Below are 21,982 nucleotides of genomic sequence, written 5' to 3'. Positions count from 1 at the left end.
ACCGACCAATTTGACCAACTACACATCAATCAACTTAATTAATCAATCGTTTTCCTCTTACGAGGGCACTCTCTTTACATTCGCGTCGAGCATCACTAATCGATATCTTAGTCCTTCTCGTTTCGTCAACATGTAAGTCTGAGGGTGTATAATCCTTATTTATTTATTGTATTTTACTTTTCGTGACATCAATTGTAAGGTTTACGTCGAAAATACCGTTAAAATCGATTTCTAAAACCCTTTGTTAAAACCTGTTTTTGCGGATTTCCGAGATAACCGTCGAGAAAGGACGCAAAGAATCGCTGCGCCTCTTGAAGGAGCGCGATTCTGCTGCGCCTCTTCGTGAGGGGCCGCCGCAGCCTCGCTTCCTTTCTTCTTCGTTTGTCCTCTCGTAATTCGTATTCAAATTCTTTCTTTTGTTTGTTTCTGGCATTAATTCTTCGTCTCAATATCATATAATCCACATGTATTATAATCATTCATCATTAATATGTTTTAATTCGTCATAAATCCGACTTAAATCCCAAATAATCCAATATTTACGGGTTTTCGTCATTAAATTCAAACCCGGATTTTAGAGATTCAATTTGTTCATATTGAGTTTCTGGAATTCGTCATTGATATAGTTTAATCTGTTTATTCGCATGTATATCCGTCGTATTTAGCCTAATTGACTTATTTCAATAAAGGACTCATTAATATTTTCATCATAATTTCATGTAAATAATCCGTTTCCGGTTCATCCCATCCATGTTTATCGCTTTTATGACCATCATTCACATGTAATTAACCTATTAATCGCTTCCATCCGAGTAAATATTTTAATCCATCATTAAATTCATCAATTCAATTAACGATTTGCGATTCGGCTACACGCCAGAACTCACCCTTGGGAACAGACGCAAAAGAATCGTTGCGCCTCTTCCGAGGGCGCCTCTTCTTTGTTCCAGATGATTTCTCCCCCGAACTCCGTTTACGCCTTGACCTAGTTTGTTTAGTTTACGTATTAACTAACTATTATCCGTAATATCACGCTAATTCCTGTTCGTTAATTTATTTTTTATTCTTTATTTCTTTTTCTCAAATTATCCGTTTTAAAGGTATTTTCGACATAAATCGCCTATTCCATTGTAATTAATGTAATTTTCATTATTGTAATTTATAGTTATTGTATTTCTTTTATTGCTTGTATGTTCTCACATGTAAATCAACATTAAATCCTACTTCGACCCAATTGTGTGCTAATTACGTGTTTCACCGACTTAGTTAATTCTTCACATGTTAGGATTAAAACTTGGATGTTGCATTGCATGCATATAGCCGACGATATATCAAGTGCGAGTAACTTCCCTAATCATTAGTAGAGGCCGCTATCGAGGCGGGCGGGATTAGGTGTTCGATCAAAAGAGCTTCCTAATACGTAACCTCACCCCTTACTCCAGATCTCCGTGAGCACCCGTGTTCATTGGCATCCACGAGAGTCATTCTAGACATAGAATGCTAAGGGTAACGATTGCTTAGTGTTCATGTCACTACTTTGTGTCTTGACATGACACGAGGTATTCGAACGGTTCCAATTTCCCATAAAAATTGGTGGCGACTCCATACAAAATGCAAACGCTTGTTTCGTTTCTTCACCAAGCGCCCCCGTGGGCGGCCCGCTGTCCACACCTCTACAGTGCAAATGGCTTTACAAAATAAAGAGTTCTGTAGACGCGCAACCAGATACCTATAAGGCACGACTAGTGGCAAAAGGTTTCACTCAAGTGCACGGATTGCATTATGATGAGATTTTTGCACCTGTAGTCATGCTACGTTCCATTCGGATAATCTTAGCGATTGCCGCTTTTCATGATTATGAAATTTGGCAAATGGATGTGAAAACCGCCTTCTTAAACGGTTATTTGGAGGAAGAGTTGTACATGGTGCAACCCGAAGGTTTCATAGATCCTGAACATCCAAAGAAAGTATACAAGCTTAAGCGTTCTATTTATGGACTTAAGCAAGCTTCTCGGAGTTGGAATCATCGTTTCGACCAGGTGATAAAAGAGTATGGTTTCACTCGATTGGTCGAAGAACCATGCTTATATATCAAGTCGAGTGGGAGCAAGATTGTATTCTTGATATTGTATGTCGATGGCATACTCCTGATTGGGAATGACATTCCTCTCCTATCTTCGGTTAAAGAATGGTTGAAGAACCATTTCCAGATGAAATATCTGGGTGAGGCACAACGCATTTTGGGAATCCGTATCTACCAAGATAGATCACGACGGACGTTATCACTTAGTCTGGAGTCTTATTTGGATAAGATTCTTGAGAAGTTCAGCATGACCAACTCCAAGAAGGGGAACCTTCCAATGACGATCGATGCGATTGAGCAAGTCTCGATCACCCACGACGCCTGAAGGGATTGAGCGCATGAGTCGTGTTCCTTATGCATCTGCAATAGGATCGATCATGTATGCCATGATATGCACACGTTCAGACGTGGCATATGCATTGAGTATGACGAGTCGGTACCAAAAGACTCCTGGTGAAACACACTGGATAGCTGTTAAAAACATCCTCAAGTACCTACGGAGGACTAAGGATTGAGTATTGACTTATGGAGGAGATACTAAGCTATGCGCAACCGGTTACGCAGATGCTAGCTTCCAAACGGATCGAGATGACTCAAAATCTCAGTCCGGGTTCGTCTTCACTCTTAATGGTGCTGCGGTCAGCTGGAAGAGTTCCAAACAGAGTGTTGTAGCAGATTCTACTACTGAATCCGTGTACTATGCCGCTTCGGAGGCAGCAAAGGAAGCGATATGGATGCGTCAATTCTTACAAGGACTTACGGTAGTTCCTAGTTCGAATGACCCGATCACCATCTATTGTGACAATAGAGGTGCCATCTTCCAGGCTAAGGAGCCAAAGTATAGCAACAAATCTAGACATGTACATCGGAAAGCTCACCTGATCCGTGATTACGTGGAGCAAGAAGAGATAGTGCTTAACAAGATTGCGACGGATGATAACATCGCGGATCCTCTCACTAAACCATTGAATTATGATAAGCATGTAGGGCACGTTATTTCCATGGGAATTAAATGTGTTCCTGAGTTGTAGGACTTGATTATGGATTTGATACATTATCTTTTTCATATACTATTTATAACTTCATCGTTTTATTATAATATTTTGTTTTTCATGTGGATTGTACTGACAACATTGAACGCCACAAAGTTAACTGAATTACATTATATTTTTTTTGGTCCGTAATCACCAATGTGAGCTGATAACTCCGGCTATTATATTGTGCAGTCGATTGATGGTGGGTTCAACGAGCCATAAGTCAAACGGTTGACTAATCGATCACAGATGCGAGATTATAACGATACCTCGTAGGACAAATTTTTGTGACAACGTAATGGAGTCCCAAATGTTTAAAAACATTCGGTGCCAGGTCGTGGATAAGACATCCATTGTGTTCCTAGAGTCGATTCTTTTGACTATCGACTGTCTCTTGAGATTAAGGCAGTTTTTGGGTGACTTTGGTTTCTTTCTCACGGTCTGGCGTAACTGGAGGCTAAGTAGATTTTTTCTGGGTATAGTGCTTACATCTGCAGGATTCGAGTTGAGGAAAATATCCAACCCTTATCAGGTATAGTTATTTCTCAGGGCCACTCGAGGAGTTGTAACTGAAATGCATGGCCATGCTCAAATGTTGATTCGTTTATCAGTTAAGTTACTCTCTAGTCGGGGAAACCACTCTTGATGATGATCGCTTGTAAAATACGACCTTTGTAAATACAGATTTGCAAATTGTTTTACATTAAGTGGGAGAAATTTTAGGATATGAGAATCGGTTATCGCACACACACTTGTGAGGACAAGTGGGAGTTTGTTGGAGCTTGTGTCCTCCACAAATTAGTGTGATAACATTTGTAAATCTCTTACAGGTTCACAAGGGTATACTTTGTATTTTAATCAGTTGATTAATGATTACCTAATAACGGTTGGCTTGCTAGAAAGTTTGACGTTATTATCATACAGATGGCGGTGATCAACTGATCCCTCAAGGTCACACCTATAGGATGTGTTTGAGATATGTGGTTATAGAAATATGATCACATTGATGCCTTATATGACTAAACAGTTAGTCAATGTATTGATGAGACAATTATTTAATAAAGATTAAATAATATTAGTTGAGACGAATTAACCGTCAATTCGTAAATTGAATATAATAAGTTATATTTAATTAAATGTATGTAATGTTAGCTTGGACAAATTAATCTGTTAATTCGTAATTAAATGTAATCGGTTATATTTAATATCAACAAGATGAATGTGTCATAGTGGTAATAGTGAGGGTACTCAAACCAAGAGGTCATGGGTTCGATCCTCACTAGATGACAATTTAACACATTTTATACATTTTTGGAATAACCGAAAATAAGGAAATTATACTCCTTATTTCGGTGAAATGGGCCGAGAATTAAAAGAATATGATCTACCCTAATTACTTCCTAATACACGGTTTATAGGGAGTGAGGGAGAACATTATTCTAACGTAATTTTTCCTAAGCCATTCTTGCCTCCCTCTCATCAAAGAAAAACACAAATAACCTAAATTCTTACAGAAAATTTTGGATCGATTCTAGCATAATCAAAGGGCATATCTCATATCATCTTGGGTGCAACTTATAGGAGAATATCATTGCGATATTGTTCATAGGCCGTTTTTGCTAGGACCGAAGGTTATTTCTTAATCCTTTACTTTTGTTTATGTAATTTTATTTTATGACTAGTGATCATCTTCATAAAATTCGTTATAATCCTTGCATATAAAGGGATGCATACAGATAAATCCCACACACACAACCCGGACAACAATCATCAAAACTAACCTCAAAACTACCCAAAAACACAATGCGATCATCTTCTAGCCCCCCAAAAGGAAAAAGGTTACGACTCCATAACCAAACATACCTGATCAAAGAGATGTGAATAACGCTCCCTCATTGCCTCCTCTGGCTCCCATGTAGCTTCTTCAACTTAATTTATGGTTAGACCATAACACCTTTAGCAAAGTGGTTTGACCGTTCGTTGTCTTGTGCACCTTACGATCCAATATTTTCCTTGGCACTACCACATAAGTAAGCGCTTCATCTAGCTCAATATTCTCGACCTCAAGCACATGAGACGGATCACTCACATACTTTCGAAGTTATGACACATGGAACACATTATGCACCCTATCAAGAGCTGGTGGTAAAGCTAGCCGATAAGCCACTTCACCTATCCGATCCAAAATCTCATAAGCCCCTATAAACTTCTGGCTCAACTTCCCTATATTGTCAAACCTAATAACGCCACGCATAAGTGGCACTTTCAAAAAACTTTCTCACCCACTTTGAACTCAATGTCCCTGCGAGCTGATCCTTTGCCGCCCTCATCTTTTGTGAATCAAATGTATGTGCTCAATCATATTTTGTACCATTTGTGGTCCCAAAACCACAGCTTTTATGCTATCATCCCAACACACTAGACTTCTACACTTCCTCCCATATAGTGCCTCAAACGGTGCCATACCTATACTCGTGTGATAGCTGTTGTTATATGAACACTCAATCAAATCAAGTCCATCTTCCCAACTTCCGCCAAACTCCATCACACAAGCTCGCAACATATCTTCTAAGGTCTTGATGGTCCTCTCCGTTTGCCCATCTATCGCAGGAAGAAATTCCGTGTTGATCTTTAAAGTAGTTCCCCTCAGATCCTGCAACTCTTGCCAAAACTACGATATAAACCTCGTATCTCTACCTGACACAATATTCATTGGTACTCTCTGTAGTCATACCCCATTCTTCCTGTATCCATTATTCAGCTGAATCTTACTCCAAGTATCTTTTATTGTAAAAAATGAGTTGACTTTGTCAGACGATCGACAATCACCCAAATCATGTTATTACCTTGCTGAGTTCTTGGTAACCCTATAATAAAGTCCATGTATATCGACTCCCATTTCCACTCAGGTACCTCAAGTGACTGAATCTTACCTTGCGGTCTCCGCTGCTTCCCTTTGATTCTCTGCAAGTAAAACATCTACCACGAACTCAGCTACATCTTTCTTCATTCCGGGCCACCAAAACGTCTTCTTTAAATCCTTATAGAGTTTGTCAGCTCCTGAATGTACTGAATAAGGAGTACAACGATCCTCCATCATAATCAGTTTCTTCAACTCGGCATCATAAGGCACACACCACCACCCATCGAATCGGACACTCCCATATTTATGGATCAAAAATCTCGAAACAGTACCCTTCTCTACCCCTATCTTCCACTCTTGAATCTTGGGATCAAGCACCTATTTCCTCTTGATGTCATCATAAAGTTTTGGCTCTATTGTCAAATCACCAATGACATCTCCCTTATGAATCATGTGGATTTCCATATTTGTCATTTCATCTTTCAGTTTCATCAATGACATGACAGTGCATAACGAATGCATACCCTTTCTACGTAAGGCATTTGCAACTACATTAACCTTCCCCTCATGGTACAGAATCTCCATATCATAGTCACTAGTCAGCTCCATCCATCTCCTCTGACGCATATTCAACTCCTTTTGAGTGTAGATGTACTTCAAACTCTTATGATATGAAAACACTTTAAAGGTCGCCCCCATATAAATAATGCATCTAAATCTTCAGAGCAAATACAACCACACCCAACTCTAAATCATGAGTAGGATAGGTCTCTTCATAAGACTTAAATTGCCTCAAATCATAAGCAATTACTTTCCCATTTTGCATCAAGACATACCCCACTCCATCATTCGAAGCATCAGTATAAACTTCAAAGTTATCACTCTCCTCTGGAAAAGCTAGCACAGGAACATTTTAAACATAAGTAATGTAAACTTTAAGTTTAGCCCAAAGAAGTGAGATGAGACTCAAAATGATATATATTCATAACATTTTATGAGATCCTAACCTTAGTTAGACAAGCACATTTCTTTGACTCGGGATTTGACGGTTTTAGGAAATGAAGACGGTTTTTGACCCGGACTCCAAATGTACTCTAATTATTGCCAAAATGACCGTAATGACACCTAAATGACAACCAAGGCGTAGACACAAGTGTATGAGTTACCTTATTAACCTATTTACAAAACGTCATAAAATCGCGACATATGCTAAACATGCGGCCTAATCATCACTGAGTGTTTGGCGGGAGTTGCAGAAATAAGGTATCTATAGGACAACTCTATGAAGGACTGAACATGAAGACTTTTAGAAAAGAAATTCTGGAATTTACTGAAAAGGAAAGGCTATCTGAAGGTTACTGAAAGGATTATTTGAGGGTTTATTCTGAAGAAATAAAGGAGGAACATATGAAGGATTATCTTGAAGGAATGAATGTTAAGGATTAAGGCAAGTTTTCTGAAAGATCTGAAGGATTAAGGCAAGTTTCTGAAAAAATATGAAGGATTAAGGCAAGTTTCTAAAAGATCTGAAGGATTAAGGCAAGTTTCTGAAAGATTTGAAGGTTTAAGGCAAGTTTCTGAAAGTACAGAACTCTTCAGGAGTTGTTTCTCTCGAACTCTGGGGGGAGAAATAATATGTTGAGTAAACGACGACGCGTCCTTAGCACTGCTAAGGAGAAAGATAAAGGATCAACAACGACGCATCCTTAGCATCGCTGAGGAAAATAAAGGTGTTCGATCGACAAAGGCGCGCCCTTGGCACCGCTGAGGAGAAAATATGCTCGAGTCGTCGCAAGCGAAATTCCGATAAAAGGAAAAAGCTCATGAACTGTATTTAGTGATCATGAATTCTTGCTAGGGAACACATTGACGATTAGGAACATCTTGATCGCCATGGAAGAAACCTTGAGCATTACAGTGAATACTGCTGGGGAATGTCTTGACCGTCGTTGGGGAGAATGAAGATTTGGGCGAAGCCCCCAGTTGGAGCGAGTTATGCTTCTGATACTTACCTGCATGGTTATAAGCCACACAAAAACGCAATCTAATAGGCAAATAGCACACAACACATGAGGAAACGCAATTAGCACATGGACCTCAAATGAGGAAGAAAACACACAAGTTTTGAAAGATCTTTTCTTTATAAAATTGTTTAAAACTTGAAATAAAGGTGGAATTTGTTGCTTGTAATGCGTTATGCATATCCAATGGGCTTTAGACACATGACTTGACATGACATCAACTCACTAGGATGTAAGACGATAGACTGACGCAACACTGACTTAGATTTGACGCGACAGAGGGATGACCTTAACAGACTTTGCCTAAGTATGTGCAACCCCTAGCCGAGTGTGGGTGACAATGCGTATCAGTTCTAAAAGGTAGAAAAATTGCAAAAATGACGACGACAAATAAAGGCAAGTCGTGAGCCATGGATCAGCTGTCTACTTGGATGTCTTTCACCACCGTGTGCTGTAAAAGAGACTCCTCTTGAGGCACGATAACTTGGAGAATCGATCTAAGACCTTTGTCATTGCCCGGACCAAGCACTAGCTTGACTTAAAATAAGAGAGGAATAAAGGAAGGACTGTATCTTGGAAAAGAAGCTCCCCGTATGAGAAGATGACTCTAGACTTTGGTAAAAAGGAGACTGGGCGACAAAAAGGAGCCCCTAGTAAAGAGGTAAAAAGGGACATTGTGGTTGCAAGGTTATGAAATGGAAAGGGATGGTTGTGAAAAGGGTGTCGATAATTGAGGATGAAGGTTCATGGTTAGCGTGGAAATTGAGATTGGAAGTTGATGGTTGGGATGGTTGTGTCCATGAGGACTGCCTACGTATTCACGTGAATTGAAATCAAATCAGATTGTAGTTCTAAGCTGGCTTTGTTAGTTTTATTTGGGTGTTGCGGTTGTATCCTTCTTGTGTAAGAAAGGACTGCTTACGTATCCACCTAAAGAGGTGAAATCAAACCATGCTCGTAGTTCAGATGGGTGCCTAAGGTATGTTGTCAGGGCCTTAAAGTGCATGGGTCAGGAGAGTATATTCCTTTGGTGACTCGAAGAATCGATTTGAGATAACTCCCTTAAATCATAGACCAGAGAGGTATAACTATTTTTGTAAAAAATTCCTTGTCGTGTGAGCACACTTAGTGGACCCTATGGATGAATATGGGTATGTCCCATTCTAGGTAGCAAAGTATCTGAAGACTCCGTGTCTGGGTCAAGGTGAAACTGGATTGGATATTTGGAATGTGGGGCTCGGAAATAAGAGGCTTTGATGAGCAAATCTCCGGAGCTTTGATTTTGTGGAGTTAAGGCTCGATGGGATTATGGCTTGTAGTATGGCTTGGAAATGGAGTCTCTTAGCTTGATGTAGCCTGAGCACATAAATGTAGGTTAATTGATGCGGGATCAAGTTTCTATGTCTTGGCCTTAAAGGATGGGTATACTTGACGAGCTTGAGAGGATCCTCAAAATTCCTAACTATCTCCCTGTAACGGTCTTGAGAAGAAATTAGGGTGTGTGATGTTTGAAAGTCTAAGTGAGGGTGCTAGCTGACCATCTTCATCGATGTCTCGATTCTATATAGACTTCAGCAGTATTCCGTTTAGCATTTGATTTCATACTTGTTCTTGATTCAGACTCAGATTCTTGGTCTAGAATATATCTCGGCTTTTTGCTCAGATTCTTGATTCAGATTTTTGAATATAACTTTGACTTTGGATATTGACATTGACTGATTGAGTGAGCCTTCTCTTTTGACTCTTTTGTCTTGGATTACGGGCATAACTGTGGCCTTGGATATTGACACTAGTCTCTCTTGATTGAGCCTTTGCCTTTGATCATGGCTTGTATCATCTTGGATTTGCTTGCTACCATGGATTTGGGTCAGACTAGCACCTTTGGTGTGAAACGGGTTAGTCTTTAGTAGACATGTTTGTTATTGTGGGGAATGGACTTATCTTCCGTCATGTATCATTAACAAGGGAGATGGCCTGGATTCGTCCTAGAATCTCTTGAGATAGGCTCGTCCTAAACTGGGGTAGAGTGAGGTTTCTGTTGCCAGATATGGAATAGGTAAGAAAATGGACACAGAGTTTTGGGTCCTCTACAACTCGGAATGGAACATCATTTAAGTGTACTCACATCGACTTGCCATGCGTTCGTTTTTTAAAATATCTCAAACCAATTCTTGTTGTCACAAGAAAAGGGCAAAGGAATAGATAGGATATAATATATGGATTGAAAACTGTACTTTTATTGAAATGAATAATTAATGTATTTAACATAGACTCGAGAAGACACGTGACTCGTGGGACAGCCCCCAGGTTTTCACTAGGAGCCGAAAATGGACTCAGACACTAGAACAATTATGGGAAATAAAGCCTAGGACTCAGACTCGAACTCTGACTCGATCTTAGATCCAGACTCGTAATCATCGGCTCATGCTGGAACATTTATTCTTCCGGGAATCCTCTTTCAGCATCTGGTAGCTTGAACGTCCGATCTTGATCGTTGAACGATTTAAGCACCCTGTCCTTGTTTTTTGGGGTACTCGAAGGGTAAAGGCCCAACAGACCTTCCTGTCTTTGAAGAGTAAGACACCCATGAGGGTCTTTCTTTTCTCTTAAAGGATCGAGGGTTGATAACGATATCGCGCCGTGATTGAGCATATAGTGGATGGTATATTTGAGTTTGAAACATACTTCAGTGTTGTGTCCATTACCCCTATGGAATAGGCAATATTGAGAGCCGTCCCAGAAGCGACCTCTCCTCTCGTACTTAGGGTCTGTGGTTGGACCGATCGGTTGGGCTAGTCCTTTAGCAAAGAGTCTTTCAAACGCGATCGTATAAGGCATGCTTAAATTGGAGAATGACCTTGGAGGTCGAATTCCCCTTTCTGGTGAAGGTTCTATAACCTTTACGTCGGTAATGCGTATTTTTTGATTGTTTGGTATTTGAGAGTCTGTTTTCCTTCTTTTCACCAAATTATTGGTGGATCATTCATCTTTTTTATTATCCGCGATGTTGAACTCCCTATAAGGTCGCTTAGTTTCTTTACCCGAACTAGTTAGGAGCGAGACAGAAATCCTACCATCCTCAACCCCATATTGTATGACATGCTTGAGTTTATAGCAATATTCGGTATCATGCCCCCTACCCCCATGGTATTGACAATACGAATCGCCATCCCAAAATTTAGATTTCTTTTCTGGGTCTGGGCTAGGTCCTATTGGTTGAACAAGACCTAGAGAGGATAATTTGTTCAAGGCTAGGGCATAAGGTATGCATAGACTTGTGAATGACCTGGGAGAGTTGTTAGATTTCTTTGACGAAGGCTCCATGAGGTTGCCTTTGTTGATTTTGATTCCTGGATGAGAAGAACTAGGAATAGATTGCTCGCTTTTTACCTTCTCCTTAGGGCTGTCAGGTTGAGGGTTTGCCTGGACACTTTTCATCTTGAGAGGTTGGGCATCAAGCTTCTTACCCATTTCAGCAAATTGGTTCTCCATGTTGGAAAGACGAGAGTGTAGATTACCAATAGCTCCTTCTATTTTGGAAAATTTATTGTTGAAGGCAATGGAAAGCATGAGCATTTCACTTTGGATATCGTTGTCTTCAAGCACGTTGATCTCTTCGTCGTCCCGATGATCGAGGAGGTGAGAACAGTCCAGGGATGATTCATGGTCATGTTTAGTGATATTAGACTCAAGAGGGTCGATCTTCTTGGATCTCTTGACGGAAGGTGTCACATGAAGCTTGCCATCCTCGATCATATGCTGAATAATATGCTTTAGGCAAAAACATTCTTCCTTATCGTGTCCCCTACCTCGATTGTAGTGATAATATGAATTGCCTTCCACCTAGGCAATATCTTTTCAGGGTCTGGGGTTAGACCAATTGGATGAAGTTTTCCCTGGAAAACCAGTCTTTGTAGAGCTACTTCATATGTGGTTTCGAGGTCAAGGAATTCCCTATAAGCTCACCCTGGCCTTCTGGGTGGGGTTTCCAAGAGGTTGACTCCCTTGTCTTTATTGGCCTTCTTAGGTGGGTGAGTTGTGTTGAAGCTATGACCTGACTTTGGGGTACGAGAAGATGGTAAAGGTTTCATCATGCTCATTTGGTTTTCTATATTGATGACACGAGCGCTCAAGTCTTCGACGGTGGCCTGAAGCTTAATGACTGCAGCACTTAGTCCCTCGACGTCGACAGATAAACGTTCTTGAACACTTTCATTGGAAATCGCAGAATTCCTACCGAGAAGAAAATGACGCGCGTTACAACTTGATTCGACATGGGATCACGCATACTAAGGCGACAAATAAGGGATATACGAAGGAAAATATATGAGGAAGAGACGGTATAACCGGACTCTTGACTTGTGAAATCGCGAAATGTCGCGAGTGACTTATCGTGTTTGAATTCACGGTGCTTGACTTTGACTTTAGACTCAAGTGTTGACTTTGACGGAGTGACCCTTATATGGTTGACTTTATTGACGGGATTGATGACACATGTTAATTCTAAGACGTGTGTTTTAAGATAGACTTGACTCAAGGTTCGGGTATGTGTGTCCCGAACGTGTCATTAGGAGAACTTGAGAGACGGATTTTGGAACGACTCGACGTGTTAGCCTCGAGTGCGTGAGTTGAGGTGCGGAAATGTTTATATCCTAACTGAATTGGGGTGGGGGTAAAAAATGATGGCGTGACACCTTAGGACTTGACTTGAATTTGAAAAGACCCAAAATGTAAAGGAAGACGAGTTTATGACTCGATAGAGTTCCGACTAGGACATAGTCGGTTCGAATTTTGACTCTAACTTAGCCCAATTGAATTTACATGTTTACATTTACATGATTTGAAAATATTTTTAGTTTAAAACGTTTTTTTGGTACTTTTTTTTTACGTTTTTTATTTATTTTTTATTTATTTTTATTTTGAAAATTTACAAAGGATTTTATTTATAGAGAATTTAAAATTAACTTGAACTTTGGAAATGGAATTTTACAGAAAGTGATTTTTAAAAGAAATGGATTTTACATTTACAGAAAATTGGACATTATTTAATTTACAAAATAATTTTTTTTTTTGAAAAGTTTTTTTTTTTATGTTGGAAAATTGAAAATTGAAAATTGAAAAATTCGGCATTATTTGGTTTACAAATGTGATATTTGAAAGGGTTTGAAAATGAATTTTATTTACATTGACATTATTTAGTTTATAATTGAGGAATTTAGACACATACAAAGTACACATACAAACAGGCATTATAACGGTATGCTGAGTGCATTTTAAGGGTTTTGGCTTGAAAAGTGGGTTGCCATACCAAGCAATCAAACCCTGGTTTGTGGTGAGGTCCGTGCCAAACATGAGTAAGGTCGGTTCCTAGTCCATTCCCTCGATTAGTGAAAGCCCTTGATACAAACATGAGTATGTACCATGGTATGGTTGACGTCAATTGCTATCTATCCTTAGGCCCAGATAAGAATTTGGAGCGTCCATATAGGACGATTAGTCGAATGGGTTGGGTTAAGCCTAGGAAGGCCGCATAAAACGACCAAAGAAGGTTGAGTAATGAAAATCAACAACTGTCTCGTTAAACTATTCCCTAACCTTGTTCAAGTTTCACCCTGGGTAACACATAAGTGTATATTCCCCAGCGGAGTCGCCAAACTATGGACATGGGCCACCCGCGGCGCTCGGTAAAGCGCTTGAATAAGCGTGCATTTGTGGAGTCACCACCAATTTTTATGGGAAATTGGAACCATTCGAATACCTCGTGTCATGCCAAGACACAAAGTAATGACATGAACACTAAGAACCCGTTACCCTTAGCATTCTATGTCTAGAATGACTATCATGGATGCCAATGAACACGGATGTTCACAGAGATCTGGAGTAAGGGGTGAGGGTACGTATTAGGAAGGTCTTTAATCGAACACCTAATCTCGCCCGCCTCTACTAATGATTAGGGAAATTATTCATAGTCGATATGTTATCGATGTAATGCGTGCAATGCAACAAACACATATTAATCCTAGCATGTGAATTTAACTATGTCGGTGAACAAATAATTTAGCAATTAATTATGTCGAAATTGGAAGTTAGATTAATTACATGTAAAAGATCCAGTAAATAAATCATACATAATAAATAATAAAATTAATTGCAATAATTAAAATTAAAAAAATTACAAAGATTACTTGATCTACGTCAAAAGCATGCTCAAAACGGGAGTTTAAAGAAGAGAATAAAGAAAATAAAATTAAAAGTGAAATCAGAATAAAAAGTATGAAAATATGTCAGATTTGAGGCGATAATACGATTAATAGTCGATTAATTACATGATTAAGAACTATGTCAGAGCGAGAAAGAGTTCAGGGATAGAAACCAACCCAGAATAGGCGCAGCATTTGCTGCGTCCTCTGTAAGAGGCGCAGGACTTCCCGCGTCTGTTCTCCAGTTGGGTCCTGTCTATGAAGTCAGAACCGCGGATTGTTAGTGTTCATTGGTAAATTTAAGATTGATTATTGATATTTAGACTCAAGTGGAAGTAATTGAACAGATTACATGCATACCAATATTGTCATAAAACGAATTAAAGATAAGATTTTACGGCGGTTTATATGATTAACAAACTCGTGTCGGATTTATAAAAAGAACAAATTTAGACTCGAAAACGAAATAAATCGACTGAATAAGATTAAATAAATTAATGTACAAAAGATGAATTCTGGAGAATCGATATAAACGAATCGAACCTCTAAAATCCGGGTTTGAATAAGATGACGAAACCCGCAAATATTGATTATAAGGGATTTAATTCGAATTATATGCTATAGTTTGAAAGGAATTAATAAAACATGATTATGTATTAATATGAACGAAAGAAACGAAATAAAATAAGAAAAACAGAAAGTTGCAGAAGATCGAGGAAGAAGAAGAAGAAGAAGAAGAAGAAGAAGAAGAAGAAGAAGAAGAAGAAGAAGAAGAAGAGCAGGAGCAGCGGCAACCTCAGGACGAGGCATGTGCTTAATCATTTTATAAAAACCGGGTTGAAGTGGATTAAACAAAACCATATCTTCTGACCTGTGTGACGAGTCTTTATAAAATGGTTAAGCACATATATTTTACCGAGAATGTATGATTAAAGAGCCTATTGGCTATACATACAACCTTTTATTGATCAGACGATTAATTTGCAAATACTGAAATAGTGGACATACGTACCCTCACCGCAAAGCTCCTGTCTCAGAGATAGGTATGCATACCCGTCCATGAATGATAGAGACTGTGGACAGCGGGGGCCCACGGGGGCGCTCGGGAGGATGAGAACAAGCGTTTCATTTTGTTGGAGTCACCACCAATTTTTATGGGAAATTGGAACCGTTCGAATACCTCGTGTTATGTCAAGACACAAAGTAGTGACATGAACACTAAGCAATCGTTACCCTTAGCATTCTATGTCTAGAATGACTCTCGTGGATGCCAATGAACACGGATGTTCACAGAGATCTGGAGTAAGGGGTGATGGTACGTATTAGGAAGCTCTTTTGATCGAACACCTAATCCCGCCCGCCTCGATAGCGGCCTCTACTAATGATTAGGGACATCATCTATACTTGATATATCGTCGATTATATGCATGCAATGCAACATCCAAGTATTAATCCTAGCATGTGAATTTAACTAAGTCGGTTGACACATAGTTTAACAATTAATTGCGTCGAAGTAGGATTTAATGCTCAATTACATGTGAAAACATACAAATGATACAAAATACAAGGAATAAAATTACAATAATAAGAAATTACAATAATTACATCGGGATTAGCGATTGATGTCGAAAATACCTTTAAAACGGATAATTTGGGAAAAGAAAGAAGAAAGAATTAACGAACAGAAATTAAGGCGACAATACGGATAATAGTCCATTAATACATAAGCTAATTGAACTAAGTCAAGCAACAACGGAGTTCAGAGACAGAACTCAACTGAACAGCGCAAGAGATCGCGCCCTTTGGAAGAGGCGCGGCAGATCTTTGCGTCTGTTCCAAGAGTGAGTTCTGGCCGTGAGCCGAACGCAAATCGTTAATGTTCGTGGGTTAATTTAATGATTGATTTATAATATATACTCGGATAGAAGTGATTATCAGGTTATTTACATGTGATTGATGGTCATAAAAGCAATAAACATGGATGAGACGGATGCAAACGAATTATTTACATGGAAGAATGATTGATTAGTGACATAGGTGAACAAAATAGACTAAACATGATGAATTAATGACGAATTAATGACGAATATCATGAATAACAGATGGAAAATATATCACGGATCGAATTCCAGAAACCCGATATGAACAAATCGAATTCCTTTAACCCGGATTGAATTTAATGACGAAAACCCGCAAATATCAGATTATAAGGGATTTAAGTCGAATTTAATGACGAATTAAACATGTGAATGAATGATAAATAATATACATGTGAGATGATAAGCTATTATGTCAAAGAATTAACAGGAAACAAACGAAACTAATTTTGACGAACGAATTACAGAGGACGAAGAAAGAAGAAAGGAAGCAGGAACTGCGGCAGCCTCACGAAGAGGCGCAGCAGGAACTGCGCTCCTTCGAAGAGGCGCAGCAGTTGCTGCGTCCTTTCTCGACGGTTTGTCTTCTGGAAATCCGTAAAAAGAGGTTTTAAAGCACGGTTTTAGAAATCGGTTTTAATAAGTATTTTCGACATAAACCTTACATTAATGATGATACAAAAAGTAAAGAACAATAATAAAAAAGAGATTATACACCCTCAGACTTACATGTTTGACGAAACGAGAAGGACTAAGTTATCGATTAGCGATGCTCGACTCGAACTATAATGCAAATATGAAAGTGCCCTCGTAAGAGGAAAACGATTAGATTAATTAAGTTGATTGATGTGGAGTTGGTCAAATTGGTCGGTCATGCAAACGAGGCTGGTACTCAGAAGGATCCGAGCTTACGTGGTCGAATGTTCAAGCACGTAGACGCCAAAAAGTAAGAACAAAGGTCTAGAATGCAAAGGGAGAAGAGAAGGGCGGACACTCGCGTGAGAAATATGAGGAGCGAAGGCTCCTATTTATACTAATCACGTGAAGGAATTAGGGTTTCGGAGAGTCTTTGGAAGTGAATCTCGGAAAGATATAAAAAAGATACGAAAAACACGCAGAAAGGACTGGGAAGAGGCGCAGGCGATCCATGCGTCTCTTGGAAGAGATGCAAGACACTGCTGCGTCTGTTCCCAAGTGGTTTCCTCCTGCGGAAGAAAGATTTCCGTGTTTAAGTTATGGTAGAACGGAATATTTTGGTTTTCCTTAATATTTTGTATGAATATTACGGAAATTGTTTACCAAAGAATAAAGATTGTGAAATATTTATAAAATATGGAATAGAAATATCCGGAACATTCCGAACATTCGACTCGGGATTTAACGGTTATCGAAAAATGAAGACGATCTTAGGCCCGGACTCCAAATGTATCAGTAATTATCACAAAACGACCGTATCGGCACGTAGATGACAACTAAGAGGTAGATATTAATATTTGAGCAATCACTTGACGATAAACTTACGAACTGTCACAAATCGTTCCGCGTACCAAACATGCGGCCCAATCATCACCGGGTGGTTTGCGAGAGGTGCATAAATGAGGTATCTACAGAGTCTCCACTTTGACTGAGGCTTGGACAAGGCGAAAGTCAAAGTATAGCCATCAGGTCAATCGAATCTTATAACCTAACGACTATGGCGACGTGAGGCGGCTCAAGGGGTCTGAGCCAAGGACCTGTCGTCGGGAACATTTTAGAGTCTGTCGACTATCGGGGAGGGCCGTTTAAAGTCCATTAGACTACGTAAGGAGGCTCACCAGCCATAAGAAGAGACCATACCTGAGACTTCTTTCTCGAGATATTTCCGGAGTTGCGTAGGAGCTAAGGGTAAGCGTAGGAGCTAAGGGTAAGCGTAGGAGCTAAGGGTAAAAAATATATATAAGGGTTGGTGCTAGGGTATGGGGCCCTAAAGGAAAGCATCGGCGGGAAGGAGGCCCGGATATAAGTTTAAACTAAAGGGTAAATAAGGCTCAAGTGTAGGAACTCTACTGGTGAAGGGAACATGTGGAGAACGACATCTTTATCGCACTCCGAGAGGAAACAAGAAATATTGTGAGTAGCAGGACACATGCGGGAACTGCTGGGAGAAATCTGTTCGTGTTCAGCTTCAAACAAACTTCGGAAGAAATAGGGGCTGATGTTGATCTCCATGTCTCGAGAGGGAAAGTCTATCCGCTTACTCTTGTTGGGAAACATAATCGGGAATTAATCTCCGTGTCTCGAGAGGGAAAGTCTATCCGCTTACTCTCGTTGGAGAAATAGAATGAAGGCGTGTCGAAAAACCTGTGAAGGAATAAATGCTCGTTGTGACAAGCAAGGTCCTAGAAGCGATAAATAACGTGTAATAGCCTGCTGTTGGCTTAGAAATGCGGGCCGGAACGAAAGATAATCGTCAAACGGACCAAAAGGATAAGATAGCAACGAGGAAGAGGCGCACCAAAGATGGGCCCACAAATAACGAACTCATAACGAATTTTTGAAAAACTCGTATGGAGGGAACGCTAAGAAGAGGCGCAGCAAGAGCTTCGTCTCTTGGAAGAGGCGCAGCACCTGCTACGTCTCTTGGAAGAGGCGCAGCACCTGCTGCGTCTATTCCCCAAAGTGTATTTTCTGCGTAAAAACGCGATAAACAGAGGGTTTAGGATCATTTGTTCGAAACACAATTTCTTCAAATTCTCTCTCAAATCTTAATCATTTCCGCCAAGGTTTGATCCGAAAGCTTGCATTCATCATGACTAATCGAGGTATGTGTACCATTCTTGCATTAATCTTTTATATTCGCTCAATTTGGATCGAAAAAATTAGGGTTTTCAACCCAATTAGTTCGAAAATTTGGAGCTTTTTCCCCAAATGGATTTGCCTTGTGAAATTGGTATTAGAAATGGATAATTGGCAGTATAAGGAACATAACCATGTATTTTTTTTGAATTTTCGTTGAGTTTTGAGCATTTGAGTGAATTTGAGACGGTTTCACAGCTAAACCGTAAATTGCTTCGAAAATAACCTTAGGATTGTCCATTTGCGATGAAACTTGATATTTGGGATCCTTGGATGATGGGTAAAATTCCTATCATCTCGAAATTTTGGTTTGTGACAGCTTTTTCAAGACACTTTTTAGGGCATAATCGCCGTTATAACGAAATGCTGCCGAAATTTCGACTCGAACCCAGAATTAGGCTTCAAATTAGGCTTGACTTGACCCTAATTACCACATGAGTGATTGGGTTTGTGAGAATATGGCCAAAGATGGCGAGAAAAGAGCGATTTCAGGGTTTCCGAAGGCTCGAAAATCCCTTAACTAAGGCTCGCCGTCACGTGACGCGGCCTAAATTTGCTTTTAATGCTGCAGGTGATGAGGCTTCTACCTCTGGGAGAGGTCCCATGGAGATAGACTATGCCGTGATCGAGGAGGCTTTGGATCAGGCTTTCACCGCTGCGGTGATGGCTGCTGGGGACGAGGCCCACGAGGAGGAGGCTGTTGAGGAGGAGGAGGCCCCTAGACGGGCCAACGTCGGACGAGGAGGTCGTCAGCTGAGGGGAGCTCCCACGTGGGCTGAGACCTGGGAGAGCAGGCACTTGTTGTGGGCTGCAGAGGGTAGGGGTGGGCACCGGTCCAAAACCGGACCGGATCGGACCGGAACCGGTATCGACAAAATTCACGGACCGGGATCGGACCGGATTACAAAATTTCCGGACCGGGACCGGACCGGAAAAATTCCGGTCCAAGACCGGACCGGACCGGTTGGACCGGAATTACCCACTTTTTCAAATTCCGGTCCATTGGACCGGATTGGACCGGAATAAAAATACAATTTTAAGAAAAAAAATGCAAATAACAATAATTCCGGGCATTCCGGTCCAAACCGGTCCGGACCGGAAAATACCGGACCGGACCGGAAACCGGAATCTTGGAAAATGGTGGATCGGAGACCGGACCGGAATTTTTAATTCCGGTTCCGGTCCACTAGATTCCGGTCCGGACCGGTCCATTTTTCCGGTCCGGACCGGATTATGCCCACCCCTAGCAGAGGGTCACCTGTCCTACAGGACGGTGAAGAGTTTGGTAATTTTGAATTCATTACTCACCACTCATCTCCTTTCATTCATTTCAATTGCTCACATCTTATCCAACTTTTATTCAAAACTAAATTAGCTTTTTGTTTCAAATCACAATCGGAGGCTGGGAACATCAGGTCGTTCTCGGGTTACACGACAAATGATGGAGTGCTACGACGAGCGGCATCGGCGGACGAGCGCGCCATGATCGAGCGCGGAGCGTTCGGTGCCTTGGTGCAGGCCAGGAGGGATATCGCGAGGAGGAAGTTGCGGGCTAACCTTAGCCTGGTCCGCGCTTTCTTGGACCGATTCTGGGATACGACTTCTACTTTTCACATGCCTTTTGGTGAGGTGGGAGTCACTCTGGAGGACTACGCCATGATTTCAGTCCGCCGTGTGGGTCGAGGTCGTGGAGTGGCCGGAGACTGCCATGAGGGTGGACTCGGCCGTGGCTAGGAGGTTGATCGGCTGGAACTTGTCGCCGAAGGCTGTCACAGTGCCTGGTTTGGTACCCAGCTCCTACGTTCGAGACTACTTTGCGGGAAAGATCCCAGCGCTGGTGACGATTGATGGGAGGGAGACGGATCCTCCTCCCTGTATTGCTGAGCAGAGGGCCCGCTTGTGGCTTTGGTGGTTTCTGTCTTCGATTTACCTCGGAGACAAGGGAGAGAGGCTGTCGACGAAGCTTCTTCCCTTCCTTTCTGACCTGAGCTCCCTAGGGCGTTAGGAATCGGTCACTGCTGGTTTCGCGGCCCTCTTCCGCTTCATGAGGGCCATGGTTCGTCCGGAGTTGATGGAGAAGGGGACTTCTCCTGGTGCTGTCGGTCCTGGACTTCTGTTGGAGGTATGAACCTTCATTGAGACTTAAAATCAATTCTCTTCTTTATCAAATTACGAAAGATCGTTATTGACTATCTTGCTTTACAGGCGTGGGTGTACTCCTATTTTCCGGGCCTCGCGCCCAAGAGGACGGAGCCGCTGGAGAGGGCCTATCCCGTGGTGAGGGATTGGGTCATGTGCAGGACGAAGAGCAAGCGTTCTTCTCACGGTGTCTACCGGCGGGACGTGAACGCTCTTCAGCTAGACAGCGTAAACATCTCACTTATATTCATTTGCTTCTATATTGCTTTTTAAACTCGATTATAAGAATGATTCCTTGTTTGTCTTGTCCAGTGGGTGCCCAGGCCTTGGGCGGAGTACGCCGGAGCGCCTCCTTTGTGGGCGAGGTTCTTCGGCCTAGGAGTTCGAGCCGGGCTGTTGAGAGGACGTCGATGGGTCCTGTGTGGTACTTGGGCGAGCGCTTGGCTCGTCAGTGCTTTCGGGATGTGTTGACGGTTCCCATCGATCCTCCTAGGACGATGTTCAGGGAGCCTTCTGAGGCTGAGAGGGAGGCCGACTTGGCTGGCGTTGGTGGTGACGCCCTCCTTCCTGGCGAGGACTACTCGGCGTTCCTCTACGGGAGGTTGGCATACTGGCCGGTTGTGGGGAGCTTTTTATTCTTCTTGATTTTTTGATTTTAAAACTACATTTGACTTTGCAGGAGGTTGAGACGGCAGGCATCGAGCCTCCAGAGTACCCCGAGACCCTCGAGTACACTGACGCGACTGGGAGGACGACGATCTCCGAGCTGCGTGACTTTGACGTGGCTGTGACGGATGCTGGCCTGGACGATTGGCAGCATCTGATTCGGAGGGTGAGCCTCTAATTTGCCTAATTCTTGTGTAAGAACACATTTGGTTGAACTTATTAAATTATTGAGAATTCCTTTTGAAAATGCAGGTTGCGCCGTCT

The sequence above is a fragment of the Silene latifolia genome, chromosome 5 (assembly GCF_048544455.1).
Source record: "Silene latifolia isolate original U9 population chromosome 5, ASM4854445v1, whole genome shotgun sequence".
In the NCBI taxonomy this organism is placed as follows: domain Eukaryota; kingdom Viridiplantae; phylum Streptophyta; class Magnoliopsida; order Caryophyllales; family Caryophyllaceae; genus Silene; species Silene latifolia.
Note: the sequence above shows the minus strand (reverse complement) of the source record.